The sequence below is a fragment of the Conger conger genome, chromosome 3 (genome assembly GCF_963514075.1).
Source record: "Conger conger chromosome 3, fConCon1.1, whole genome shotgun sequence".
NCBI classification, from domain to species: domain Eukaryota; kingdom Metazoa; phylum Chordata; class Actinopteri; order Anguilliformes; family Congridae; genus Conger; species Conger conger.
The window spans coordinates 64,114,342-64,135,760 of NC_083762.1; the positions used below are offsets into that span (position 1 = coordinate 64,114,342).

The window sequence follows — 21,419 nt, forward strand, 5'->3', positions numbered from 1 at the left end:
GAGAAATAAACCTGTATTAATGGTGGGAACCTGAAGCTTGTTTAGACCTCAGCCGTCACATCACACCGGTCATATTCAGAGTGAGAGAGTGAAAGCAAACCCCAGACCAGTCCAGACGATAAGACAGAATCTTTACAAAAGGCTGACAGAGCAAATGAACAAGTAGCCTACCTGATGAACGCATACTGTGGTAATAAGATAAGAGCAGGTTCTCTTCGAGATAACTGTGCCTTCGCCACGTAGAGCAGGAAATCCGTGTACCATACCGCGCAATTACGGCGGAACAGCCACACAGGTCAGCTCTGTTAATTAAACAAATTAAAAACAACAAGCACCTGCCAACACTTTAAATACACGTCGATGATAATACGAGCTAAAGCGACAAAGTTTCATTATTTTGTTTGACAGGGTATTTGTACGCAGGAAGTCACACCTCGTGCTCTCTGTTTTTGTTTGCGGTGACGAGTCTGAGAGGTGAATACTCGGAGGGTATTTCCATACAGGCGGTTGCATGGCGACCTGGGAATCTCCGGAGTGTAGGGATGATTTGCCCGTCACAGTGAGCTTTGTTTTTGAGAGGCCCAAGGTGGCAGACTTACCCTTCTGAGTTATTTAATCCATCGTAAATCTGCTGCAGCAGCTACAGTATGCAACTCCTTGAGACATCTACCACTCCAAGGCCTGAGTTTGTCGACACAGTGGGAAAGCCTGCTGTCACGAAATAACACCACAGCAGTTTCAGGTGCTCCCAGCTCTGTGATATAATCACCGAGAGAAACAGGAGCAAACAAGGCGTATGTTTGACTGGGAGAGATCTGCAACTCTTAAAAGCAATTACATTAAATTATTTCACAGGGAGGCTGTGAATGTGCATCGCGAGTTCGTGTGAAAGAACTAATGAGATGACTTTATAGGCCTAGCTGGAATGAGAAAATCTTCAAACCCAGGTGACTATCACTTGCTTCCGATTTTCTCAGGAAATATCTCAGAGAAGTGAAAATAATCAAAACAGACGTTTGTGTTTCTATCTATCTATCATTTTAATTGTTCATCAATGCCACTGAGTGGTCAAAATGGAACAGTGAGTTTATAATATATTTTCCCAGAATGCACTTAGCAGCCAAAGAACAGGGGGAGTGATCAGAGTAATCAGCAGCACGGTAAATTACTGCTGTTCCATAACGACTTTACCACTCCTGGTGCAGTAGGGAAATCACAGAGCTTTCAATTGGTCTGCTGCAGCAATGCCCTACAGTCCTGAACACACTCTCTCTCTCTCTCTCTCTCTCTCTCTCTCTCTCTCTCTCTCTCTCTCTCTCTCTCTCTCTCTCTCTCTCTCTCTCTCTCTCTCTCTCTCTCTCTCTCTCTCTCTCTCTCTCTCTCTCTCTCTCTCTCTCTCTCTCTCACACACACACACACACACACACACACACACACACACACACACACACACACACACACACACACACACAGGAACACTCCACTCAAGCAAAACAGCACTTCAGCCGAATCTTAAATGGTCCTTGCTGTATTTGTTACCCACAGAAAAGTCTGTCCTGGAAAGCACCACAGTCCACCCACACACCAGAGAAGGATTTCCTCTCCAAACAGCAAGCCAAGTAAATTCACCCCCCCCCCCACCCCCCACCCCCTCGCTGCAAGGGGATTTTTTCCCTCTTGACTCACAACCAGTAGCTTTGTAAACTGTTCACTGTGACAGATAAAACTGCCATCCTTCAGCTGTTGTGTCACCCACTCCCAGAAATGAACAGGGCCTGAGAAAGAGAGAGATGGGGAGTGAGAGAGAATTTGATAGGGAATGATAGAGAGGAAGTGAGAGAGAGAGGGAGAGAAAGAGAAAGAGAGACATGCAGTAGAGCTGGGGAGTGGGAGTGAGAGTGAGAGAGAGAGAGAAGGGGCAGAGAGAGGGTGGGCAGATAGAGAGGGAGTGAAAGATTGAGTCCCATTTACAGCATCCTGACAATCAGAGCACGGGCTGAGCTCTGGGACTCTTTGATCTGCCAGTCCGCTCAGGTTGCCTCCCCATCAGCCATTGCAGGAGATCCCCTGCAACCATGCGCTAGCAACAGCGAAAGCTGAGCACTGGGCATTCGGACCAGAACCGCACGGGTGAAGCATAATCAGAAAAGCGGTTTAAGTCCTTACATGGGTTCTTAGTTATCGTCGTGTGGCAGTAATCCACACAAGACAGGCAACCACCCAACAGGCCACAAGTCACAGGGTGACAGTGAAATTGACTTTTTCTTTCCTTTTTAGTGCTTAAAAGGAGAATAAGGTTTGCACACCTGACTAGTGTGCCAGGTGCTAGAAGAAAAACTAAATCAAAAAATAGATTGAAAACTACATCTGGTGGTAAACTTCTGCTGTGTCATATCTTTTACCCAAGACACTGAGGAAGGACTGTTTCAGAAACATTTGTTATTTCACTAAAGGTTGTTTCGCCAGATACAGTGTGTGGGAGTTCAAGCTCTCTTTATATTTTTCCTTTTTACAGCCGCAAAAATTTTCACCCGAGGTCTAAATGCCATGGGGTATTCCTGAAAGGAGGAGAGATCAGAGCAGGCCGGGGAAGGGAGGAGTATGAGAAACGCTGTAACTTAGTAATGATTACCGCGACGGTGGGAGGGCGCAGGAGCCGGCTGTGCGTTCAGACAATTCACTTAGCAGGACAGGACATGGCTTAGCTTCCCTGGAGTAACATCACTGTCAGCAGTTAGAGGGTGACGCAACGCAGCCCGTCTGGTTCACAGAACACTGTGTGCTGCAGGCTGCGCCGCCACGAGACGCAGGTCGCTTCCGTTATCAGTCACTCTTTATCCGCGTTCAGCGTTACCTTTCCGAAAGAGACACCCTCATTATCGCCGTTTCAGAAGCAGCGCCGTTTCTAATACCGCGGCCCATAAATCAAAGAAGGTACCATAACCGAGCGGGGCGGCACAGTTTGTACGTGTCGGAATGGGCTCCCATGTGAGTGTATGAAAGCTGGTCGTTGAGTTGCCACCAGTTCTTGTCACTAGAGAGGAGATTTAAGCCAGGCGTGCTGGAACGTGCCGGACCAAAGACTGGCAATTCTGCTCTTTCTCTCACAAAGAAGATTAGGACACGCGCCAAGGGATGACACCATGGGAATTCTGGGATTGCTGACATGTTGTTAGAGCGGGCAATTCTCCCAAGGAAACAGCCCAACTACCCCCTGCCATCATACTAATCCCTGAAAGAGGTCTTGCCTCAATTCGCCAGTAAGATAGCTAACAGTATTTTACTCAATGTCATGTTCTTCAGTGCCTGGTTACCCTATGGAAGGACTGCCAGTCTCTACATGAATCAATGGGTGCCCATCTCCTGCACTTATAATGGCATCAGCCTCTGTCATAGGCCTACCTGTATGACTGGTAGCCAGCCTCTGTCATAGGCCTACTTGTATGACCATGGTCAGCACCGGCATTTCTACAGGGCAGTGGTAGCTTGAGGTAAGGCCGGTTTGAGGTCCGAGGTTTTATACACAAGATGTTTGCTCTCCCCATAGTGTAAACATGCTTGCTTGCCCGGAATTAGGATTGTTCATGATGACAACCAGACTGAATTGAATAAAGAAAGGATTTATGTTTTTATTGGCAAGCTTGACCTCTTCTTAAAAGGTTGGTTGGAGCCTGCTATTGACTTTAATTCAGTTTGGGTGTCCCATTTTCTTGATATTTTGGGTTTAGAAAGGTCACAGACATTGATGCACAGGGTAAGCCGCGCAACTATGACTAAATGTTTGGATGCATGACATCAATCTTATTTGTAAAGATGTCTGTCATTTCCCCCCTTTTATCTTTCTTTCATCCCTTTCTTCTGCTCTATGTGTAAGGCTATAGACTCAATGGGCACTTTTTTAGACTTATTAAGTGCTGTTGCTGATCTACTTAGAGGTTTGACGCATTGTGTGTAATGCATGGTTATTTGTGTTAGTCACCTTCCTGTCAGCTTCGACCAGTCTGGCCCTTCTCCTCTGACCATCTCTCATTTCATCATGTTTCTGCCCTCAGAAGTGCTGCTCACTGGATGCTTTTTTCGCACCATTTTCTGCAAACTCTTTTAGGAGTGGCAAAGTCCATTTTCTTGAGACTCTTGTGTGTTAAAATTCCAGGAGATCAGCAGTTTCTGAGATGCTCAAACCACCCTGTCTGGCACCAACTATCATTCCACAGCCAAAGTCACTGAGATCAGATTTCTTCCCCTTTCTAACATTTGGTCTGAAAAACAGCTGAACCTCCTCACCACATCTGCATGCTTTTATGTATTTAGTTGCTGCCAAATGATTAAATATTTGCATTAACAAGCTGGTGTACAGGTCTATCTAATATAGTGGTCACTAAGTGTAGATCATAGTTAAAAAAATAATGATGTTTTAACCACTATTTTAAACAAGTTCTCCACTGAACATCCATCCACAAAACTTAAATGAAAGCTACAGATTGTCTGAAGGACATCATCATAATATATGTGTCTATGCCTTCATGGATTCAACAACCAAACCATTCCCTGTTCAGGTATGAATTCACAATGCTCCCTCACTGAGTCCTGAGAAAGTTCGGTTTAAACAGTGGAGCCTTTTATCTTCAGAAAAAGCTGGCAACTGCAGTTTTGGCAGTCTTGCCTCCACGGAAGGCCATGTTCTTTCACTCAGAGGTAAGCAGTAAAAGCAAGATGAATCTGCATTTCTATCTAATCTTCAGAGGTTCCTTTGTTTTATGCCTGTATTAAGTAATGGAGCAGACCAAATTTCAATGATCTGGGTTTTAAGAGATTTTTTTATTCTCTGAAAGATGTGCATTTCTTACATTTCTGTGAGAGGTCAGAAAAATAATTTCAGCTCCAAGCTAAAAAAGCAACACTTCCTGTTTTTGTAGAATATTGAATTCTGAAGTGTGTTTTTCCCAGAAGCTAAAACACAGAAACACAAATGGCTCACAAGGACTTAACTTTCCCAAGCTATCGATAGTTAAAACTAGCCTTGAGGAAATGTATTAAAGAAATTCATAGTAAGTGACAGAAAATTCTAAGAATTCAGAGAAGAAGATACACAATTACATGTCTATCGGGAATTCACTTCAAACAACTCAAGGTGACCGGACAGATCTGAGATCAACACCACACTATGATTTTGGCTGACCAGAAAAGTGCCAGCAACCTCCACATTTAATTCCAATATTGTCCCAGTCTTGCTCAGATACAGCAAAAATAATGATGGAGATGCTTACCATTCCCATACCAGAACTATAATTTAAGACACTCAAATTGGAAAAACACAAAAAAGTTTTTGGAAATCACAGGTTTTAGAGTGATGAGCAGCAAGTATTTCCTTCTGTGTTCTTTGGGGTTCATCGTTTAATTTTTTCCATGTAAGGCACTTCCTGTAACCACCAATGTGGTTGATCAAAACAACCAGCCTTAACCATTTATGGGGGGAAAGAAATAGCCGACAAGTAATATAAAACCGCAGGTTGAGTACAAGTAAGACCCAGCCAAGTCTTTAAATACTATAATTATACCATTTTATTGAGTCCTAATATGCTCTGAAACAGTCAAGTACAGGACTTAGAGGCTGAAAAAACCATGTGAAGAGGCAGCATATATTACAATATTGTGCTATTCCTCTGGAAAAAAAATGAAGAACATTATTTCCCCAAATTCTCATTGGCCATTAAAGTTTGGTTTTTGAATTGTGGGTGGAGTCATGCCTCATCAGTGCCAATGGCTTCACTCTATTCGTCTGTGAGGCAGTGCCCTGCACGTCAATGTTTCGCTGTGACATCACACCCCTGGACGTGCCACCGTGCAGGATCTCAATACGAGGACCTGTACAGCTGTGCTTTTCTGCCTGTTTTCAGTGGAGAAGCCTTCTTCTCTGAGCATGTCAGTGTACTATGCTTGCATTGTATTACTCAATACAAACATCATCCTTCTGGCAACCGATTCACTGGAAGACCTTGTGGTTCTTTTGAACCTGGTTGCGGATTTGAAAGGAGGGAGGGCATTTTGGCTGATTATCATTATTTAAAAAAATGTGCCTATATTTTCAAGGCATGCATAAACACGCAGCTCTGTATCGAACAGGCCCCAAATATCTTTGATCTCTGTACAATGTTTTCAGTTATGGAGAGCCAGGAGGGGAAAGCCTCTCAGGAAAAGTGACTGAATTTGTCTGATGTGCAGATCTTTCTCCGTTAACATGGTGTATTTTTAGACCTTTATGCCCTTCTCCAGGCAGCATGGAGTCTAATGAAAAATTAAGTAGCTGCCGTTCCCTACACCGTTAATAAACGATCTTTCCGCTTCTGAGGTCCTTCGCCATCGCTCTCCCGTCTCATCTCCCTATTCAGAAGGTGAATGAAATTGCATACACGCGTAACATGCTATGTGGTCCAACTCGCTTAGCTCAGAGGATTTTACAGGCTAGGAGGTAACGTAATAGCGATTAACCTCAGCATTGCTGTGCTCGTCTTTGAAGATGCTGTGTTACCAAAAGTGGGTTGAGTTAGCACAGATAAAACCTTAGTTGCCTACAAGTCTCATCTCGACGATATTCAGAAGTAAGCACAAGGAAGCTCCATGGAACTGCCACCACGGTTGTGCTTATTAATTCTTCAAAAATGTCTACATTTCTGTTTTAGGTGTCATGCTTACGAGTTTCAAATAATGCACAGAAATAATACACAGTGGCTTCAGAAAGTATTCAGACCCCTTCCCTTTTTTGCAGACTTTATTGTGTTCCATCAGCCAAACCTCAATAATTCATAATGACAAGACAATTGACAATTTTTGCACATTTATCAAAAATCTAAAACTTCAATCTCTCATTGATATAAGTATTCAGACCCTTAATGAAGTACTTTGTAGAAGCCCCTTTGGCAGCAGTTACAGTTTTCTTGTGTAAGTCTCTACAGGCTTTGCACACCTGGAGTTGGGCAGTTCATTCCATTCTTCCAAGCAGATCCTCTTAAACTTGGTCTGAGTGGATGGGATGCATCTGTCAACATTTTTTTGTTTCATCAGACCAGAGAATCATTTTGCTCATGCTCTCAGAGTGCTTTAAATGCCATTTTGGCATTTAATATGCTTTTTACTCAAGAGTGGCTTCCGTCTAGCCACTCTACTATAAAGGTCTGATTGATGGAGAGCTACTGAGATGGTCATCCTTCCGGCAGGTTCTCCAATCTCTGTAGAGCACTTCCAAAGCTTAGTTAGAGTGACCGTTTTGTTCTCGGTCACTTCCCTGACCAAGACACAGCTGTATCTTGTCTGGTTACTTAATTTGGCCGGACAGCCAACTCTAGGAAGATGTGGATCCTGGCGTGGATCCCACTTTACCACCGTACTCAAAGCTTTAGAAATGGTTTTAAACCCTTGCCCAGATCTATGCCTCGCCACAATTGCGAGTTCCATGGACTTCATGGCTTGGTTTTTGTCCTGACATGCAGTGTGAATTGTGGGACCTTATATACACATGCTAAACTATGTCTAATCAATTCAATTTGCCACAGGTGGGCTCCAATAGTAGACACAGAGCTCAAGGATAATGCAAACAAGATGCACCGGAATACTTATGGAAATGAGATATTTCAGCTTTAGAGTTTTAATAAATTTGCCCACATTTCTAAAAATTTGTTTTCATTATGGGTTAAAAACAACACAATAAAGTGTGCAAAAAGTGAAGCGGTCAAACTACTTTCTGGAGCCACTGTAGATATTTGTTCAACATCTGCTCAAAACTCATGTTTCTGAACAGAAAAGTATGATCTTGTATGAGCCTGGCATAAGCTACATAAAACGGAAGTATTTTGAACACATATTCTAAAAAGTAGAAACCATCTTTCTGACTGAAGTCACTTTCCACATGTCCACACAAACAAAGCCATAGTCAGGTGTTTACACATACTGTACATGCGTTCAAGAGTCCAGAGAAGACTGAGTAATCGCGATTCCAGTGGTGGTGTAGTCGAGTAAGTCAGCTCATACTCCCTGCTGATGGCCAAGGGCTTGATTGTACTTCTTTACCCTGACCTGCTTGAGTCATCAGGACCAGAAATGCATCTAGTACCGATGACAGGAGGTCCATAAGGAGTCAGCCTCAACCCTGGGCAGAAGAATGTTTGAAAAAGATTTTGAGGAAGAGCATCGCCGCTTAATCCTTGATCAATCTACATCTCCAGAATAAACTCAGCTACAAAATATGCTAATGTATGTGTGTGGGCCTACACTGTATGTAAATGCAAGCATGCTGGAGAGTCAATTATGTTAATACACCGATAACAGCATCTGCAAAACATTTTTTGCGAGATAACACTCCAAATGCATATCACTCTGAGCTGAACTAAGTCTTACCATATGCAGGATACCACCAACGAGAAGTTTCCACTCAAAAAACTAAGCTAGTTTCTAGTAAAAGCCACACTACCTGTGCAATAATATTGCCATTGTATATCCATCCCAATTTATTACCGAAACTTCATTCTCCGCACACTGTGACCCTTGCGCGATGGAACCTGAGGGACTGTAGCACCATGACCCTATCCTATGATCTAGGGTGACGAAAGGATGGAGTTGACAACAATGAACTTTTATCCCTCCCTGAGGAGCAGTTTGTCATCATCTCTGATTGGCTATTGGCCAAGGCAAGCTCCAACTCCATGTAGTCAGAAGACGGGGGGGGCACAGGCCAAACATTCACAACCAACTTCATAAAGAACATCTCACAGTGGTCAGTTGAAAGCGTCAAGAGCCAAGAGCACCTTGCACATTTGGGTGTTCGTGGACCTCTCAGACAAAGTACTGCAGGTAAAACAATACTACAGACCTTAGACCAAAACAGGTGGCTGCTGCCGTAAGCTGACACAGACTCTGGAACAACACCCCAGAGTGACGGCTAATAGGCAGAACCACAGGCCCACAACTTACGATCATCAAAGTCAAGTTCCGCAAACAGTTTTACAAGCAATCAAAAGCTCCACTGGGAGAAATCACAACCCTGGAGTCAGAATGTTATTCTGGGTCAGGGAGGCTGAACAGAAAACACAGCTGTTTGCATCTGCGGAGTTGAGGCTGGCTCCCATGATGCATTTCAACGGTCGCGCCATATGGCATTCTGTTCCATCCCCATGCAGCACTGCAGATTATGAGGCGTAGTATTTTGCAGCGGGCACCAAAGCAGGCCCAAAAGACTGTTCTAAGCTTCTGTCGTTAGCTTTGTGATCTTTGGTCCGTTCAATTTCCTCACAAATGCAAAAGTGTCACTGGGAGGAGGGCCTCATGGTACCCTGCAGAAAACGGTAGAGTCCAATAATGCGGCCGAGGAAGAACAAACCACTTGTTAAACGGCCTTGTTTCGACTCATCACGCGTGGGTCCTCTTTTAAGCATTCACTTATTGGATTTCTGTTATCTGCTGCTGCACACAGGCAAAATGACCAAATGAACATGGAATCTGGCTGAAGAGAAGGGAAAACCTGTCGGTGCAGGACAAACTCAGAGACTTCCACACATGCGGTGAACTGAGAGCTTCCCCCGTCTAACCACCACAGATAAGAGAAACAAATCAAAGCTTTTGGACAGCGCACAGGAGAGACCCATTCAGCTCAAGCTCACGTGATGAAAGGGAAGCCGAATCCACAGGTGCCGGGAAAACGTTCGCCCACCCGCTGGCTTTCACATAGGAGGGAAACATTGCCTGTGACTGCAATGGTGGCTCATCACTTGACTCTTTCGGTCTTTATTAAGGCACTGCTAACCTGCAAGAAGGGCTTTGTCTCCATTATAGCTCTTCAGAATCGCACATTTAAGCAGAATGCGTCTAACCACCCAAGGTGGCTGCATCGTCAGTAAACCAAGAGGAACGCAAAAACACTCAGAGAGAACGCAGAACCTGAAATCAGCGAAGCTTTAAATGCAGGGAGGTATTTTTTGTAAACTACCACTTCTTTAACACCTCTGGGACAAATTACCGCACGTGAAGGAAACACAGTGGAGAAAACGTCGACCCACATTTCACATGCATGTCATCGCAAGCCAAATCATGCACAGTGCTGTGTTCCCATGGAGATGTTAGCAGTGGGAGTGTCCCGACTGCTGTGCATCTGATAAGCAGCAACTGCTTGCAGAACTCACCTGGTTGGCCAGGTATATAGCCTAGTCCCTCAGTTCACCTTTACTCACATTTAAAAAAAAAAAAAAAAAAAGTCAGATAAGCCCAGAGCTTTAAAAGGTTCAAAGTCAACAATGTTTCCTGTATTAGTCCCCAAACGAAATGATCATTGTGCCTGCCATTTTCCAAATTCTCACACATTCCCAGAATCCCCAGTAATCAAGAATATAGTCGCAATATCGATAAAAGACTAAAGAAATATTAGAGCGACTTATCGTGTTAAGCCCTCCACTCAACTATGTAAAGCAAAAACATTTCATTTTAAATATTAACTATTAAAATATAAAAAAAAATATTGAAAAGTTGAAAAGGTAAATATTTTCATCTTTAAAAAGGGATATATATTTACTGATATATAATTACTGAAATGTTACTCGTCATAAAAACAACAAAACAAAACCAAACAACAGTTCAACAGCACCAACAATAAGAACAATAATAATAATTCAGACTGAACACTAATCTTAGCTTTTTCACCTTCTTTTTTAATGCACATCTACATTCTAATTTTCAGAGGTTCTTTCAGAGGTTTCCAGTGAAATGTACAAGGCAAAGTTGCATGGGAAATGCATGCTGTTAACCGAACTTAATATTACTTTTATCAAGTTTCGCTCAGAGCGTGAGTCACAAAGATCAATCAAAAAGCTGCACGAGCCAAAATCTCAAGCTGTTCTCTGTTCTAGTTTTTCACTCCCTGAAGTCACAGCATATCCTTAAGCCTGCCAAGAAAACAATCCCCATTGAACGATATAGCTTTGCTATAGACTAAGTCATACACTTGGGGAAATTTCTTCGAGACGTGAAATTTTGTATTTCCTGCTAAACGAAAATATAGGATATTGACCCAAACATGTACTGTAAAATAGTGTCCGGCTACAATGGCGTTCACTTTGTTGAAATAGCTTCTGTTTTTGTTGACCGTTCCGGCTGTACATACAGTATACAGACATGCAACCCGCCATAGTGTCACATAAATAATACAGGTTTTCGCACTGTGTCAAAATACAATTTAAAAAATCGTTGCATTCATAATAAGGGCTCTGGCAGGTGCTGTGGCAATGGATCAAAACTGACCGTACGTGTTAAACTATTGGGGTATCCAAATAATGTTTTTAAAGTAGATATTCCGTCTTAGTTTACAGTAAAAAAAGTGTTGTTTTAGGTTAGGTTAGGCCTTCGCTTTGAATTATAAAGAACGTAACGTAAGTTAATAACAGATGTAGCACTGTGATAGAGAGAATACAACGTAGGACATGGTGTATAACGTTAGGCTACCATCTACCATGTTCAAGTTGTCAAGAATATCAACAGTGGTTTTTATTATTGTTACTATTTCAAAACCGTGCTAAACAATAGCCTGTTGCCAAATAACACATCACAGATAGGCAAATGACAACAGGGTCGGGTTGGTGGTCACAGAGAGAATGTGCAATTTAATTTAGCGTTGTTGGGCTTCATTGTGTGCAAAGCCCTAGTTGGCAAGTACGTCGTGACATAGCCCACAGCTAACTGGTGCGTTTTTATTTGGAGAATAGCGTAATCTCTAAAATTAGGTTTAAAAAATAATTAATATATTAATATATATATTTATTTAAAAGGCAGATCAAAGGTCGTGCAGAAATGTCCAAGCGATTCCCCTTGCATAAAAGGGAAACGCCATCGTCGCGATCATATCAAAAACCATCTATTGTAGTACCGTAGCACACAAAGCAAACCCCGGAGTGCACGAACGACCAGCAATAGAAACCGTCTAACCGCATGGATACAAACAGCACAGGGGTCGGACCCCCCCAATCTCTTTCGGAGCCCTGCGTCCGTATTATATGTATTTTGCTTCTTAAAAACGAATGTAGCTATCTTTCATCGGCTAAAGACGATTTCTGAATGGACCCCAAAACAAGGCAAAGCTAGACATCGCATGCATTTACCCGTCCCCGATCGCACCAACTTTACGGTCAAATCTGTTCCATTTTTCCTCTCTCCCTGTTTCTTACCTTGGTGTAACTCCGGTCGAGTCGGGCACGGGGAGGGGGGTGGATACGCGAAATAAATGTCTGCAGTTCAGTCGCGTTGTTATTAAAACACTTGACACACAGAAATCCGTTTCGATTTTTCCCCTTTCTGCTCCTTGTCTCCGCAGGCCCTTCAACTCCAGATTCTCTCTCTCTCCCTACCCTCAGCTCAACCCACTAGCTTGCTCGGTGACGTCATCGCTGCCAAAGCAAGACCCGGAGATGTGTGTGTGTGCGAGCGTGTGTGTGTTGTGTTGGATGGGATGGGCACTTAGCACTACATTCAAGGCAGTGTTAAAATCAAGAACTGAGAACAAGTGAACTCATTTTTAATAATGTTCTACGAGCTTATTCATCCCTGTATTAATCAATACACCTCCAGTAGTGACACAAATGACTTGACTGATGTATCCAACTTACAGTAAGTAAATATACCTGTTGGCAATGGTGTGTTGAGGGCTCTCCTTTCCCCTGTTACGCAGTACTGTGGATAGTGGAGTGTAATTTCTGGGTGTGTACACTGTTCCTGGCCTTGCTATTTACAGTGGGAGTTGCCAAAATAGTGACATATATGCACAGGGACTTTCAAACTAAATTATGTTTAAATGCAGTGTGTCTTCATTTTGATTAACACATAGGGGGATGTTGTTGAACATTTAGCATGGGACTATATGTGTATCTATTTTTTGGTTGCTATTTTTGCTTCATATGTAGTTTCTGTAAAAATGATAATAGTCAGAGTAATGATACTTTTAATAAATATTTATTCCTGCACAGATTTTATGATGCATGTCTTTATTTGAAGTATAAAGTCTTCCACATAAAAAAGTCACTCCAGTAAAACAAAATGAAAGTACATCTTAAGCACTCATGACTGTGCTGATAAATTAATGAAAGTAAAACAGATGGGCAGAGTTAGGGTAAAGGATTTACTGTGAGATCACAGTGAGATGTGGTTTTAAATACAAACTACCATGCACCAACAGTGTGCTTTACCTCATCATATGGCCTCCAACTATAGCCTAATAACAACTTTATATGAAATTATTATGTGTATAGGTCATAGGTCTGAACAACTGTGTGTCAATTAAATCATTTAAAAACAACTTCCATTGAGTTGTTTCAAGGAAACGGTATTATCTGTAAAGTGCAGTTGCCCTCCTTTAAATGTATTAATATAATCCTGGCTATCCTGTCTGGAGCAGTATGACTGACTATGATGCAGTATAAATGATTTTTTTTTGTATTTTATGACATTGAATATTATTTGTTTGATAAAACCCACCGTATGTCAATCAGTTAGATGCATGCAGTATTAATGCTTTAATAATCTATCTTAAAACAAATGTTTTAGGCCCACTTAAAATAAAGAAATGTTCAAAAAAGACAACTTTTTTTTATTGCCGCCTTTGATAAATGTGCAAACAAATGTGCTGTAAAATACAAAATAACAGTTATTAACAAAACATGAAGTAGTGTGCTTCATTAATGATTCAATGGAATCAACCAAAGTCTTACATTTTTTATGAAACAATGATTTCCCCAAAAAGCTGGCTGCACAATTATTGGTACCCCTGGTTTACTTTGTGCAAACACCCCTGGCAAAAGACAGCCATGAGTCTTTTCCTATACTTTGTGATAAGATTAGAGAACTAATTTTGACCATTTCTCCATGCAGAACTTTTCTGAATCATTGATATCCTTGGTATACCTTCCTCTTCAGTTCAGACCATAGGTTTTTAATAGGATTTAAGTCTGGACAGAAATTGCCATTTCAGAACCACTTAACCATTTCTGGATAAATTTTGATGTATGCTTGGAGTCATTGTCCTGCTGGACAATCTATTTACGACCAAGACTCAGCTTCCTGGCAGAGGCAACCAGATTTTCTGCCAATATTTCCTTGTATGTTGTTGAATTCATTGTGCAATTAATCTTAAATGGTTCCCCTTGGACCACTTTCAGCAAAACCTTTCAAAAATATCAATGACCCACCACTATATTTGAAAGTACATATGAGGTGTTTTTCCTTGTATGCATTACATTTTGGTGTAATCTGACCATAGCACCAGTTTGTAATTCCAATGAGCAAAATATTGCTAAATACAGGCAGAATTGCTAATACTTTGGCAATCACTACAATTCAGTTGGACCTAAATCAACGGGTCTCTCTCTCTCTCTCTCTCTCTCTCTCTCTCTCTCTCTCTCTCTCTCTCTCTCTCTCTCTTCTCTCTCTCTCTCTCTCCTCTCTCTCTCTCTCTCTCTCTCTCTCTCTCTCTCTCTCTCTAACACACACACACACGCTTGCCCTGAATGTGTCTTCTCCCCAGTCAGTGGTCTTCTCTGTGGGGTTACACTCAGTATGGAAGTGCTCTAGCTCATGTCTGTCTGATGGTGTGCTCTGTGTGGGGGTGTGTGTGTGCGTGTGTGTGTACCTGTGTGTGTGTAAACGGTAATAACTACGCTCAGCATGTTCAGGCTGAAACCGGAATGAAAGCAAAAACCTGTCAAACAAACCGGTTTCCTCAATATCAGCCGAAAAGGCACCGGCACGCATTAGGCCGAGATGCCAAGGACTCTTGGTATGAGTCACCGTCCATCTCCGCATCGTGGCATTCGGCCCACAGTGAAGGGGTCTTCTACTCTCTCTCTTATCCATCTTATCTGAATGAATGTGTCTGCGTGTGCTGATGCTGATCTCCCGAGGTCACGTGTACATTATTCAGAGCCTCTCTCTCTTCCTGGTCACATAATATAATTTTATATCATAATCAGCACAAGATCATTGAGGACCTTCACTCCTTAATGTGGCAGTGTAGTATAAGGAACTAGACTGGTAATGTAATGGTAAAAGTTTTGATTCCTGGGTAAGGCTGATGTTGTTCCAACGGGCAGGATACCAAAACCGGATTGCTTCAGTATATGTCCATCTGTATGAATGGTGTTACTGAGCTGTTACTGAGGCTGTGAAACGTGCTAGATTCAATCAGATTGGTGCTGAAAAATCTCTCAACTGTAGCCTCCATTTTTGCATTGATATGAGATGATCTGAGGTCAAGACTATAGTGATGCACAAGGTCTTTGCTCACATCTCCATCTAGGGTGGATACTGTATGCATTGGCTTGTAACAAACTTGTCATATTGAAGGGATCCCTTCTGAAAAAAAAACAGCTTAAACTAGGTTTTGACACAGCTGATAGCTGGTTGACTAGTTAGACCAGCTCCATACTCAACATGGTTTAACCAGCTCAAGCTACGTTTTGAAACCGCTGGCAGCCAACATATTTTTGAGGTTGTAGGGGAGCATTATATCAAATTGAGTTCCTTATTGTTATGTATAGGAAATATGATGGAATGTCACTTCTATAACTGTTAACTGTAGTTCTGAGCCATTTCCTGTTTAATTTCAGAACAGTGCAGGGTGTCCTGTACAGACCAGGAAAGCATCCAAGTCACACAACACATTGATCAAATCTCTTGTTAAAATGGCCAACACTCCATGCAAAGCTATGTAAATGCATATGTCATGTTTAATATGTGAATGTAAAGCTATGTCAAGCCTGCTAGATGCATTAGGGCAAGTAATCAGTGCCTGCTCATTCCCTACAATGGGAAGAGGCATGATATGCAACCACAGTGTTCCAGGACTTGTGCTGGAATTAACATGGACAAACCTACCAGTGGGACTGGGATGTGGAGTCATGTGACCTCATACTGTATCTAAACCTGGCAGGGGAGGTCTCAACTCCAGGACTATAAAAATATATGTTAGTACCTGGCAGCCATTATGCACCCCTTATCATTTTTTATGGAAATATTTTTGTTTACAATCAATCTCAAAGAGTACAAAAAAGGGAAATACTTTGACCTACTATGCATATATATAATTTTGCGAATGTAACTTGTGGTGTGCTAACACTATGCTAAAGCATTGGCCTTCTGAAGGTGAAAACCCATCTACTTGGACAGCTGATCCCAGTTGAGTGGAGCTGCCTTCTAGAAGCTTTTCATTTTAATTCCTTCCTCGTATATCTGTTCCACTTCCCTCTCCTCAGCTGGGCTGGGATTCTTGGCAGCTTACATGGTGTCTACAGTGGCCATGTTTCACATCTTTATTAATAAATGTCAACGTGAGAAAGCCATTTTGGTTCATACGAAGAGAATCGTAACTGTACAAGGGGAATGAGCTTTGAGCTCCAACTCCAAAGCCCCAAATTTTCCTCATGGGAAATGTGTGCCAATAATAATATATGTGTGCCCATATAATATATATATATATATATATATATATATATATATATATATATATATATATAAAATAAGTCAAATTTCTTTTTAATTATAATTTACCAAAGACTATTGGAAGCCTCTTCAGAGTGTCAGATATTCAGATTTAAAGCTAATTTACAAAGTACTTTCACGTAGTGAAACATGAGGCAATGTTGGCTTTTTTAGTGTAACTAAATTTCTGTGAGAAACGCATATAACAGGCTTAATTCCTGAACCTGTTTACATTTCCCGTTCATGTTCTCCAACCATCACAGCTGTCTCCATTTTGCTGTCAGCGAGCTGTTACTACTGAGGCTGTTACTGGATAGTCAGAATCAGACATCAAGGCAGTGCTCTGAAGTTCGCAAGGAAAGTTTCCCACAGGATGTTATGCTTTGACCGAGGAATGAATATATCTCTGCTTTTAAGATAGGTGCAAAAACCAAGGATACCTACATACTGCAGGTTCACAGATATAATCCTGCACTCTGGCTGGCAACCAGAGGACACAGAGGAGCACAATGTATGCTGGGTATCACCAATGCCTGGACAGTTCCCAAAATGTCTCAGTTCTGCTACTGAACTGCAAATGGGTTTTACAGAACTGATTTCCAATGTCAGAAAAAAAGCTCAAACACAAGTTTTTTCCCCTTTTCTGCCCAGAGAGCATGTCTGGCACAGAGACCCCTATTTGGAGACAGCTCATTTAACAAGTGCCAGCTAAGCTAGGGCAACAGTTTATGTACTTCCATATACATTACTATTAAACCCATGCAGTCCTACCACAATGCAAACCCACCCACTGGTGTTATAATCATATGCCATTGTTAATTTCCTGCCTCAATTCCAGGGGTGCACAGCAAGGGCCAATCTGCTTCAGGATTTTGTGCCAACTCTTAATTATTAAATTCGCTAAATAATGTCTTGATCAGACATTTGTATATGCACCAGCTGACACAAACAAAGTAAGGTCTTAATATTATAAAACAAAGTCGATTGTGAAATCCACCTGAACACTAGCGTAGTAAAATAATAAAAATAGATTATGATGAAAAACTACACATATTCAACAAAAGAAGAATACTCTTGATGATTTATATAGAGGCTTAATGACCTACCAGTGCCAAAGGTAATTGATTTTAGGGACCATTAGCAGATCTGAACAGGGGACATTTTTCAGAATTATGCTGCGCCTAATGCGTTCATCATTAACGATAATTAATCAGCTGTTCACTTGCTATCTGGAAAACCATTCGTTTTGCAGCTTGGTTAGCCATGACTCATTGATATCTCCATTCAAGTGTAAATGTATGGCTGTAGCTACTACAGGGAGTGTCTAGATTGTACAGGTTCTACTCATTTTGTTAAAGTACAGGTGAAATTTGTGAAAATTGAATTTTACACCACTGAGTTGTCATCAGTGTAGGCTGTACATGCTGTGGCATAGTGTACTAATATCTGGAATTCTGGAGGAAATGACACCAATCCTCCACAAGAAGGTTCATGCTTAGTTGAAAAGATGTGTCTTCAGAGATCACTGCTGGTGAAAGTTCTGAAAGTTGAGCTGTCTTGGGCACTGAAGCATTTGTTTATTGCACTACAAAAATCACAATGGTGCTGCTCATACATATCTCAGAATAATTTACCAAAAAGGAACTGAAGTGGAACATGAAAGCTACGAGTCTTGAGTTGACTGAGACTGAGGGAGACTTAAAAGTGGACTGCGGAGGGAGGTCAACAGTTCCCATGTGCTCCCATGTGGCTTAATTTGCAGAGTTAATATTTTCCAATTGATCTGCTTGTGTGAATAAACTCCTAATGAATGAAAGCACTGAGGCCACTTTGAAAAAACATACATTAGCCAAGATTGAGGAGCAGTCACCCAAGCAGATTGTTAGAGAAACCCTCAAGCCGTAAAATAAGAATACAATCACATATAGGCTACGCACAGTGCCATGAAAAAGTATTTGCTCTATTATTGAATAGGCTATTTGTCACACTGCATGGCTTCAGATCTTTAAAAAAAATGAGGGAGCCTGAGTAAACACAAACAAATTTAGTAAAATTATTATTTAAGGTATGTAATGAAAGAAGTATTCAAACCCACATCCCACTTGTAGCTATCTGCACGGTATGGAGAAAATAATTAATCATGCTGAAAATAGTTTTTTTGGTAGGCCTTTTTTTTCTGTGCCAAATGACTCGTTATTTCTTGAAAGGCGCTTAATTTATAGAAGTCTAGATCTGTTTGATACACAGTATGTAATCTTTGTACAGACATAAATGTGGAAATAGTGACTAAACATCCATCCATCCATCCATTATCTGAACCCGCTTATCCTGATCAGGGTCGCAGGGGGCTGGAGCCTATCCCAGCATACATTGGGCGAAAGGCAGGAATACACCCTGGACAGGTCGCCAGTCTATCGCAGGGCACACACACCATTCACTCACACACTCATACCTACGGGCAATTTAGACTCTCCAATCAGCCTAACGTGCATGTCTTTGGACTGTGGGAGGAAACCGGAGTACCCGGAGGAAACCCACGCAGACACGGGGAGAACATGCAAACTCCGCACAGAGAGGCCCCGGCCGACGGTGATTCGAACCCAGGACCTCCTTGCTGTGAGGCGGCAGTGCTACCCACTGCACCATCCGTGCCGCCGTGACTAAACATGAGATTCAGTATTAATGTGATTAACAGTGAATGTAAGCGATGTAAGTGAATAACAGTGTCAAACGCTAATAGCCGGAATACACTGCATTGTGGGGCGGGCAAGTCCGTAAAAGCCAGACTGACTTCAAAAACTAAAACTATACATCATAATCTGCTTGGAAAATTAGCCAGAACCGACTGAGATTTTGCCAATCTGATGGGAAAAGCAAGTTGGCAATCGGTACACTGGTGAAGACAGAGTTTTCGCATTTTTGTCTTGGAACTCTGCCTCCCTCTAATGTTTGTGTACTGCATGTGCGTAGGCTACTGTATTTATAAACACGCTATAATCTCTCATTTAAATTCACACATAACCAAATAAACTGTTTTGTGTTCATTCCGTATATTCATAGGGTTATTATATCTATTGCTCATAATGATGTTGCATAAAATATTTTTAAACTGATAGGCCAACTGCATACCTTTATTGACTGCATACAAGCAAATCATTTATGGAGTGCATGACTGAGTGTCATCAAAGAGGAATATAAAGCTCTTCTCTACAGTCAAAAATCGCAAGAACGTGGTAACGTTTTCTCTACCTTTTGAATAATTGTACCCGTCGCTGGATGGACAACCACCATCTAAAGCTCAACCCAGGTAAAACTGAAATGATATTCATCCCTGCTAATACCTCTCCCCATCTGGATCTCTCCATTTCCCTCGGGGATACCACACTCACGCCGTCACCCAGTGCAAGGAACCTCGGCGTGGTGATGGACAGCAGACTGTCCCTTTCCGAGGACATTGCGGCGGTGACCCGGTCTTGCAGGTTCTTCCTCTACAACATACGGAGAATCCGTCCCTTTCTCACCCCCTACTCAACCCAGCTCCTGGTCCAAGCGATGGTTCTGTCCCGCCTGGACTACTGCAATTCCCTCTTGGCTGGCCTCCCAGCGTCCGCCATCAGACCCCTCCAACTCATCCAGAATGCAGCAGCTCGTCTGGTCTTCAACCTTCCCAAATACTCACACGTCACCCCCCTGCTTACTTCCCTCCACTGGCTGCCTGTCATGGCTCGCATCAAATTCAAAACATTGGTGCTAGCCTTCCAAGCAGTTAAAGGGTCTTCCCCAGCTTATCTACAAAAAATCATCAGACCCTACACCCCTGCCAGACCTCTTCGTTCAGCCTCCACAGGCCGCTTGGCACCTCCCCCTCTCAGAACCTCCACCTCACGCTCACGACTACTGTCTGTTCTGGCTCCACGGTGGTGGAACGAACTCCCAGTTGAGGTCAGAACTATAGAATCTCTCCCCACCTTCAAGCGCAAACTGAAGACGCACCTCTTCAAGCAGCACCTCTCCCCATCCCTCCCTACCTCCCTGTGAACCTTAATTGTTGTCTCTGTGACTTGCTTTGTGTATCGGTATTTTTAGTTGGCTAGGTAAGCAGTGTTTGGATAGTTAACTTTGGTGACTTTTGCTCTGTTTGTTTGTTTGTTCAAAAAAAAAAAAAAAAAAAAAAAAAAAAATGGCCCTTGTCCTTATCTTTGTTGTACAGGTAGCAGTTGAAATTGTACTTACCTCTAGGGTCTTTCAGCGAACTTATCCCTGGTTATGGGTATGCACTTTGTTGTACGTCGCTCTGGATAAGAGCGTCTGCCAAATGCCAATAATGTAATGTAATGTAATGGAACCCATTTACACATTTCCCATATCAGGGCAAATTAAAATACTTAACACCAGAGGGCGCTATTATACTAAAACATTTTGCGATCCTCGTGGTGTCCTTCCTTGATATTTTGAGTCATGAGTGCTTGTTATACCGTAGTTCTATACTGCAGGGGATGTAATGAAACGATTAGACATTACCTGACACTAGTTAGTAATACAAATGTACAAATAAGGGTTTGGGGAAGAATCTTCATGTTGTTTCCTAAGTTATTATTTGTTAAGAGTGAGACAAAGTTATCCAGTCATGTCATTCTTCTCCATAATGATATTACATTATATTACATTAATGGCATTTGGCAGACGCTCTTATCCAGAGCGACGTACAACAAAGTGCATACCCATAACCAGGGATAAGTGCGCTGAAAGACCCTAGAGGGAAGTACAATTTCACTGCTACCTGTACAACAAAGAAGGACCAGGGCCAAATTATTATTATTATTATTTTTAACGAACAAATAAACAAACAAACAACAAAGCAAAAGTGACCAAACTTAACTATCCAACACTGCTTACCTAGGCAACTAAAAATACCGATA

At 42.0% G+C, this 21,419-nt stretch overlaps 1 protein-coding gene across 2 annotated transcripts in view; it reads right to left on the bottom strand.

The window, feature by feature from the left end:
* The window catches only part of nck2b (NCK adaptor protein 2b), a 65,705-nt gene extending 53,277 nt beyond the window's left edge, over positions 1-12,428 (bottom strand). The window contains exon 1 of one of the 2 annotated variants that reach the window (XM_061235402.1): positions 12,201-12,428. The gene's annotated coding sequence lies outside the window, so the exon portion shown is untranslated. Of the gene's footprint in view, positions 1-171; positions 272-12,200 lie in introns of those variants that run through there. The other variant, XM_061235404.1, reaches the window with a different exon arrangement.
* Positions 12,429-21,419: the final 8,991 nt, after the last annotated feature.